Genomic DNA, 9632 nt, shown 5'->3' on the forward strand with positions numbered 1-9632 from the left:
AAGAAAAAAAAGGTATGTGATAGTGGGTGGTTTTTTTTTTTTTTTTTAAATCAATTAAAATGATGCGTTTGGAAAGGGGCAGTGAATTAAGAGGGCGTAAGCTTTGCAATAAGCAATACTGCCTTGGGCTTTTCCTAGCTTAGAATATTTGACTTTACAACTTTAATGTGGTTCTTGATTGCAACCAATTTTTTTGTTTGTCCTTTTTAATGGAAAAAAGCATGCAACAGTTGTATATACTGACATTTCGTTACAGTCTAAACTTCGCCATCAAAGCATGCCCCTTTACAGCCTGAGCTGACGGGTCTAAAATTAGCTAAGACTCGCAATTATCCTTAAGGTATGCCAGTCTTAAAAGATTGGGAGAAATTTTTTTGTGTGTTTTGTCTGAGCTACTTTCTGAGAAGAGCAAAAGATAATGATCTAATACTTCTTTGATTTTTATGTTCACTTGTAGTTGGATTCTCTTACTTCATCTCTTCTGATATGATTTCACACACATACACCCCCTTCACTCCTACTGTTCTGATGCATTTGTACCCACTTCTCTTAGACCTCATCTGTCCATGGCACGTACCTAATCTGCATCTCTTCCCTCTCATTCTCTGCACCGAAACCTGTACACTTCCCCCTGTGTCTGTATCAGACTTCTTTTCCGCCCTGCACGTCTTGGCACAGTAGCTGTGGTGGCCATGAGGGCACTGAAGAGAGATTCTCCCTGCCTCTGTTGCACTTGCAACTCCAAGTTCCTGGGTGCATGAATAATCAGTCACTGCTGGAAAATTCAGACCCTGTTTCTGCTCCTCAGGCTGGATCGTGCCAGGTACGGGGGGATGGGTCGTGAAGAATATAGCTGCCAAACTCTGAATTTTAGTTTCGGAAAAGACTAGGGACTACAGTGTGCATGTATATCTACACTGGCAAGGTCGATACAGGTCTTGTTTGCCCAGCCTGAGCTACATGGGCTGCTCCTCTGCCAAGTAAAGTGAAGATGGAGCCTGTGCAGTGGCTTTTTCTATTCAATTTCTTGATCCTATAGTAGAGTCATTGCAGGAGTCAGATGGAGCTTGTCAGGGTGTTCCTGTCAAGACAAGGAAACAGGATGCCAGAAGGTTACTGCAAGGCTAGATTTTCTGTGATGCTGTTTTGCGTTCCCTCCCTCCAGAGGGAACATTGGAAAGCTTATTCCAAAGCACAGCAGAACTTCAAGCCTGAGTTCCTGCTCAAGGCAGAGTTGAGGAGTTTAAGTAAATAAAGGTTCGCAAATAATCCTGTAATGCATTGGCAATTGTCATTACAGACATGAGGTAAATTTTAGTTTACCTTTTTTCAGAGACCCTGAGATTGTTTAAGGAGTAGCAGTTTTTTCATGAGAACAGAAGTTTGATGCTCAGGATAAGGTTTTGGGTTTTTTGACAGAATTTCAAAGAATTCTGCAGCAAAGGATGGATGTGATGATTTTTAAGTAAAATGGCTTGTAAGAGTCCTCAAAAATTAGCAAAACAGACTTCCAACATTTTGTTCTTGTCAATGAAGGAATTCTGCTCTCTGAAAAAACGTTCATTATGAAGTAGCTTCTAACATGTTAAGAAAGGTTGGAGCTTGGTATGGTTATAATAAACAGAATGGTTTTAACAGTAAGTGCTAGGAAACCTTGAGAATGTTTGCTATCACTGTGGCATACATTGTGCTCACTAGCTTTACCGACACACCAAACCAAGGTGTTTTCCTTATCAATTTTGCATCCATGTGACTCCCAGAGGTTACACGGTACAAGTTTTTTCTCGGTTAATTTTCACAAGTTTGTCTCTTGGCCACTTTCTTAAACCTTTTGGTGCAATGACTGTTGTGAAATCAAGTTTCAGACAGTGTTGCATCATACTGATTGTTCTCCTGCACATGTTTCTCCAAGCTACGCAGCATATTTTCCCTCTATTTAAGCTGCCGTAATGGATACCCTCATTACTAATAGACTGGGGTGGGATGGGAGACAGCTTTCGAATTTGTGGTTCTTCACTAAATGTGGGAAGTGTTGATGACTGAGTAAAGCGATTGTCTGTTATTTAATGTACATCTGTGAACCAACTGCAGAATCTCGCTCTTTGCCAGTGGATTAAAAAGGGAAGAGGTAAACGTGACGCGCTCTGCGATCCGAAGTATAAATCTGTGCATCAGTGTGATGCTGCATGCTGGAGAGCCTCAAGTCTCACCAGTAGTGGCTGAAAGAGATTGCTGCTGCCCCGGGCCTCCGGTGCTGGCTTTCCCTCTGGCCCATGTGGTTTAAACTGGAGCCTTCCCTGTGCTCCCTGCCCGGTTGTAGCCCCTGAAACTGTTGTGGGCTGATGTGGGGCTTGTTAAGGCCTCCCGGAAGCCTGTTTAAGAGAGCCAGCGCACCACTGCGTGAGGAGTGCCTCTTCCTTATCCAGTTATGCACAGTCACACCTAATGCAAGCCCCAGAACAAATGTTCTAGAAGTTATTCATAAGTTGTTTTATTTGCAAGCGGAACAGTAACAAATGTTTTATGAATTGTGAATAAATGAGGAAGTAAATGAATGGACTTGATCTGCTTATCCCAGGACTGTATCTGATGGGTCTCAAGTGAATTGCTGTGTCCCCTCTTGGTAGTGATCATAATTAGAGTTTCAGCTTTCTGAAAGCTTGCTTTATTAATGAAAAGATATTTTTTTGCTTGTTTTTAAGATCTTCTCCAGGGTCTACATCCATTTGTTTATTCACTCTGAATCTCCTGTTCCTTTCACGAGTAGGAGATAGTTTGGTCACCTTGATATCTAAGCGTTCTTCTCCATTGATAGGTAAATATTTCTTTGCTTTATTAGCAATCATCTTCTGCACTGAGCTGGCTAATAAACTGGTTCAGTGAGCTGTACAAGTCATTTTCCCCCATGCCCCATTTCCTCTGATGGCTTGCGTTTCTTACTGAAGAATGCTATCTTTCACTGGTCCTAATGCTCTGTACCAGTTTTGTGCCTTAAAACCGTACATGATACAAGCCTTTGAATAAGCTAGCTGTCGTTCGTTACTGGCTTTTGATTGAGGCCAGATGTGATGTCTGCTAACCACTGTAAGGTGACAAGGGTCTGAGGTGACTTATTTCCAGCCTTTTCTTAGGTAACTTTAGAAATAGTGACCTTCAATCCCTGCCTGTCATCCAAAAGAGTAGAACAGAACTGGGTTCAAATACAGTGATTTTTGCTTTGAAAGCCATACATTTTCGTCTCTGTCGAAGTCTAAGTCTCCAAGGATCTGTGGATCTTGAGCCCAGCTGATAAAAGGAATGGAACTGGCCATTTATTATTTTAGCTAATAAAAGAGGATATTGTGCATTAGCTTTTTCACATTCCAAGGCACTAGCAACAGAATGAAGGTTAAAGGCGTCTGATACTCACAATTAAAGAATGGAGCCTTTGTTTTTAGCACAGTATGCAGCTGAGACAGAAGGAATAGGCCAGGAAATGAAAACCAGGTGGCTTGGGTTTGAATTTTAAGACCAAAGAAATGACCTTCAAAAAGGCTATTTCCTCATTTCATAAAAATAAGTTAAATACATACAAAATTATTTAATTACTCTCTACATTGGTTTGCAGATGTTTCTGTACATGTATCTTGTATTTCCACAGAACAAACACGATGATGAACAGATTTGTCCTAAAAACCCTGCTGAGATACAGCTGAAGATTTCTGTAACACTAGATTCTTAGTTAATTTTGACAAGATTGGAAGGTATCTAATATCCAGTGAGAACAGGCAGAAATTTTTGTCTCATTGCAATATATATTAGACACTCAGCTGCATACAAATATTGCTGTTAATATTGCAGCAACAATACATGACACTACCAATCTTGTGTCAGTACCTTAAAAAAATAATTACCCTGACATTAAAAAAAAAAAAAAAGCAAAATCAAGGGCATAATTGTTTCTTATTCCTTCTTCTTTACTATGATACTTATTGTAAAAGATGTAACCATGGTAACTTAAACTTAGCCTAAGGCATCTGTAAAGTAAAATGACAAGTTATCATTTAACACAATTACATTTTTTTTTTCAGGTACAGCTTTCACTTAAAGCTTAGAAAACTAGAGGCAACACACTTTGCAAATCAGCTTGTTTTTGTTCTCTTGAAAATGGTGAACACGACTTCATAGTGACAAGCTGTAGGGTCATTTTGTTACCCGTTTTGCAGTACAACTGTAATTGCCGTTGGAGCTCCACAAAACTCTGTATTGCAGCTGTTTGTCTCCTGCAGCGGCAAGCTGTATCGTAGGCTTTGCTGTTTGCCCAGACGATGCTAGGGAAGTGTATTGGGCCGCAGGTGTAAAGCTATTTCTACAGCTGACTGGGGTCTGCAGCACAGGCCCTGTTGCCGCATGCTTTTCTGTGGCAAGAGATTCATTCACACGTTGTGACTTCAGAAGCACTCTCAGGTGGTCGTTGAGAACATTCTGTTGTGGCATTCTCCTAGAAACTGGGCTTCCTGCTTAGTATCTAAATTAAGGCTGGAGGTGCTTGTTGGTATGGGTGTTTTTGCCTGTGCAAACTAACATGTTGTTAAACACGTTCTACAACTTGTTGGTGTTAAGGCAAAGTGTACTTCTTTCAAGTAGTTGATTCAAAGCCTGGTTTATCTTAATTAGGTAGCATATTTCCAAGAACAGTTTTTCTTTTCTGCGCTTATACTGTGCTTCAGGATGTTGTTTGAAATTTTCTGCCACCTTCACATGGAGTATGATCGGCCTAGGACAGAAGCTGACCAAATTCATACAAGAAACTCAACCTTACTTTTCCTGAGCTTTTTGCTGACTCTAATCTGGTATTCTACTGAAGTTGCAAATGGGCTTCTTGACTTGCTAAGTTTAATGAACAAGTCCATCTTTGTCCAAAATGCTTCCCTGCTAGTCAACACCACCCTATGTTTTTTTGATTTTGTTGTTTTGTGTGTAAGATTTTAGTGGAACATTCCTGCAGAGTTGACAGGAACAAAGGTGTTGAATTACTAAGTACTGTCATATACATATCATTTGCTCAGTATTTGTAGGAAGTAACAATTAGTAATTATGTTAGCCTTTGCATGGCTTATATGTTAAGATCTTTCTCTGAATTATGGTCTGAAGATGGGAGAATAACTTTCCAGTATTAATATGCATTTACTTGCCCATGTGCAAGTAAAAAAATGTATATACGCTCTTGGGTGCAGCTTGCTTTTTCTCTGAAAGGAGGTTGCAGCGAGATGGGTGTCGGTGTCTTTTCCCAAGTAACAAGTGATGGGATGAGAGGAAGTGGCCTCAAGTTGTGCCAGGGGAGGTTTAGATTGGATATTAGGAAAAATTTCTTCACAGAAAGGGTTGTCAAGCACTGGAACAGGCTGCCCAGGGAAGTGGTTGAGTCACCATCCCTGGAGGTATTTAAAAGATGTTTAGACATGGTGCTTAGGGACATCGTTTAGTGGTGGACTTGGCAGTGTTAGGTTAATGATTGGACTTGATGATCTTAAAGGTCTTTTCCAACCTAAATGAGTCTATGATTCTGTGATTCTTATGGCCAGTTAGAGTTTCTTTCTATAATACTTTGTGTTGAGGTAGCTCTAGGGTGTTTCAGTCATCGGAGAGAGGCCTGCAGTACAAACTTTTTGGAGTTATTACATTTTCATATGTAGGTTATTCTCTTGGTGTTAGAAATGCAAGTCTGCTGTTCATGACAGCTTGTAAGCTGCCAGCTCTACATCCTTCATGCTGATGTAATGCCATGTACCACAGTCATCCACCCTTCAAAAAATCTTATTTTTCGTATAGTAGAGGATATGCAGTGATTTTGAAAAATAAAAAAAGAAGAAAAACCCCAAACCACACCAAAACAAGAAAACCCCAACACTACAAACAAAATCCAACCACCACCACATTTGCATTTTAGCTTGTATCACTAGTTGCTTGGATTACATCCATTTTGATTGGGTTATTTTTAGTCACTTTCCAAGCAAGGCTTATAAAGCTTTCTCCAATGTCAGAGAAGAGGCCTCCAGTAAGGGTCTTTGCCGGCACTGCTGTGAGGGATGCCTATGTGATATAGATACTGCCATTTGGGAGATGTTTTGAGACTTCCTGTGCAGTTCAGCTATCAAAGAACTTCCTGACACATCTGTTAAAGGTTTTACCTCTGTTCTTGCTTCCTTTGGATTTCTTGGGGCCTCCTTGTTACCTACCTCTGGAGTTTTGCTGCTATGGATTGTAATCTTTCCCCCCAAAGGAATTAACGTGCATCTGATTGTAATAATTCTGTTACCATTGCTTGCAAATCATCTCTCTGTAAACACATGTGGTCCTTTTATTTATTCTCCCCTATTTCAGGAATGTGTGCTCTTTCCATTGATAAACAAAAGTTGTAACCCTCAGCCCCACTTGATTCCTCTTTTAACACCCCAACTGATGAGCAATTATTTTTAACTTTTTATTTTAAACGTGTTTAATCTGTTCAGTTTTTATATTGTTTTACTCGTATGGTTTTCCTCTTTAACTGGATTATTTTCCCGTTATATTGCATCCATTTTATATGGCTTAAAGCAAAACCAAAACTCCAGTTATCCTAATCAAGCTGGTAGTCCTGGACTTTGCCTAAAGTACCTGCTACCGCTGTGTTTAGCTCAAGTGCTTTCTTGCTTACCCCAGAATGTTTCCTGAGGATGGAGAGTTGAGGTCTGGGTCCTTGGTCCAGCGTTATGTAGAATAAGGGTCTTAACAAGCAAACAGCTTTGCTTTGCTCTTCTAATTTAGGGTTAAAATGTGGAACAGTCTAGCACACCTTGTGTGTTGTCTTGTCAAAAGTTTGATTTATGTGCTTGAAATTGGGCAAGCATGGGTGTAAAGAAGGAGCAGTGCATAGTGATTAAAACATAGTAGTGGATACTGGGACTTCTTGCTCTGCCAAAGGATTTGCTCAGTGACTCCATTGCTAAACTTCTCTGGAAAACAGAAATTGTGACACTTAGTGTCAGTTCATGGAAACCAGGCTGAGGGAAGTCAAAGGGATCTTAAAATAAATTAGAGGACAGTTGTTACCTTCTTCTAAGACAGTGTCAGCATAGAAGAGGCACTGGCTAAAGCATTGGTCCCAGATAGAGAAGAGGAGGAAAACGTATTTGGCATGCAAATTATTAATTTTATCTGCCGGTCTCTTGCACTTTATCTGTGTGTACATTGTAGTAGTTACTTTGTGAAGTTCTCTGTTTCATTTTAACTACTGTATATCCCTGAAAGTTGACACTTTTAACCCCACTTTCTACACGGATGTATGTGTTGGAAGAAGGCATTTATGCTCGGGAAACAATGGGCTTAGTGCTAGTTTTAGGACCAGCAGGAATGAGTGCCAGGGTCTGACCTCTGAGGAGACCTTAAGATGTAGGTCTGCAAGCCATGATTGAGCTGGTAAATCCACTCTAAATCCTGTGAGAGTTGCTTGAGGCCGCCCAGTTGCCTGGGCTCGAGCACCTGGGCTGTGTGCAGCGAGGGAGTGCTGTACCAGCGATGCTTGCAATCCCCTCCTCTTCCTTCTTCCAGTGATATTGAAGTGGATTGATCTGTTTTATTTTCTCTCATATTCAAGCAGTCTAAGAAATATTGCAACTTAGTAGCTGTTGAAAATTTAAACATTTACTTGCATCTGGGGTAAATTATTGCAAGGCACGTTTAGAGTGTGGATTCTCCCCAGCAGTCTGCCCACAGGAAGACATCCGAGAGCCCAGCGGGTGCTATTTAATATGGCAGAACAATACTTTCCACCCTTCAGGAGGCAGGTTCCCTTCCCTTCCCAGGACTTGGCTGTGTCATCGCTGTGATAAGAATGCTTCTTCGTGTTTCTTTTTTCATATCAGCTAAACTGAGTTGCTGGAGTGACCTCGGGCCATCTGTCCTGATGCTGGAAAGGAAGAGTACAGCCTGCTGTCAGCTATCTTAAGCCGCTAGCAGATCAACAGTGTGACATGGAGGACTTAGTAAGGAGTCTCACGCTGAATTGCAGACTGTCGTGATTAAAACCAGTCTGCCCTACTTGGCATACTGGTTCAAGATGTTGCTGTCTAGTGGGGAGCATTCTAGTAATACAGGCATAGCTTTTCCTGCCTCTCTGACTGTGTTCTCCTCCCCACTTCCATGTAAGTGGGTTTATATCCATAACATACTGTTTGGAAAATTACAGTTTCCTGCATAGTCAACACAGAAAGTCACGGAATCGCCAAAATACTGTGCTGAAACATGCTGTTTCCTGCACTAAAGGAACTGCAAAACCTGCCAGGAAGTGCTGTGTGATAGGGGTGTGATTTGTAACATGTTATTTATTGTAAGTACTAGTTACTTCTGCTGTGGCTGGACATCAGGGTTAAGGTGTTAATGCATTATTAAATCATTAGTACTAGTACACAAGCACAGATTTGGTTTTAGTGTGAAGTAAACAATAAAAAAAAGTTATATCCTGATACATTCACATAGTTTTGAGAGATAAAGGAATGGGCTCTAACGTTGCTATTCCCCAAAGATGTAGGTTTGACATTTCTGAACTCCCAACACTTGTTTCCCATACCTGAACACTGGCTGCTTTGTGGTGCTGTTTTTCTACCAGCAAGGTGTTTTTTCATTCTCACCGTGCTCTGGGATTTAGGGAATTACAGGGGAGTAAGGCAGCTGTACCATAAGCTCAGAAGCTCATTTCTGACCAGCTTTATTCTCGTAGCTGTATCTGTGATTATGTCTGGAGATGTTAATAGTGACATTATCTGGAGCACAGCCATTGAGCCAATCTTCTGATCTTGCAAGAGGATCAGGGAAGACGCCTGCACTCATGCAGAATCTTACAAACGTCCTTGAGGCATCATGCAAGTGCAGGGCCCATCTGTGTGGGCTGAATCCATGGATTTTTATCTTGGGACCAGGCATGCGTGCTGAGCATTATTTATTCCACCCTTTGCTGAGTCAAAATATTGTGCAAAACGCATGTTTAAGAATATGCAATACTAAAAGAACTTTAACTGTTGTGTTCTGCATATGTAAAGGGTACTTCACATTATTTTTTAAAAACATACAGCGGATACTCACATTGTATGAGCTCTAAAAGGCTTCTGCAGCGAAAGACAAATCCATTTAAAAGGGATTGGGATTGCAACTGAGTTACTCAATCTTGGTGTCATGACTTTCCTCTCAGATACCTTGTTCCAACTCACATAAGTAGAGGGTGGGCTCCTCATTTCTTAGAGAGAAAGTAGGGTTTAGTTGGAAAGGCTTCATATTTTAGTCTGTTTGATGTTTTTCATTTGTTTATTGAAGACTCTCAGCAGTTCTTACCCACAGAGGCTGGGTTGTGGTAAACATGCAAGATGAACTGATGTTGATGCTGTAAGTCAGAGCAAGGTCATGTGCTATCCAAAAATCCAGTACAAATAAAACCAGTCAACCACAGGATCTTCCTATTTACGGCTCTTTCTGCGTGGGCTTCACCAGTGTCAGTACGCCCTGTGGACTTTCCTAGGATGCATTGTGCAGGCCATCAGGCGGGTCATTATAATTTCACTAACTTCAGACAGATTCCTGCCTCTCTACCCTGTTTCTCTCCAGTTGCTATAGGGCTTTAA

This window comes from Pelecanus crispus, chromosome 5 (genome assembly GCF_030463565.1).
Source record: "Pelecanus crispus isolate bPelCri1 chromosome 5, bPelCri1.pri, whole genome shotgun sequence".
Classification (NCBI taxonomy): Eukaryota; Metazoa; Chordata; class Aves; order Pelecaniformes; family Pelecanidae; genus Pelecanus; species Pelecanus crispus.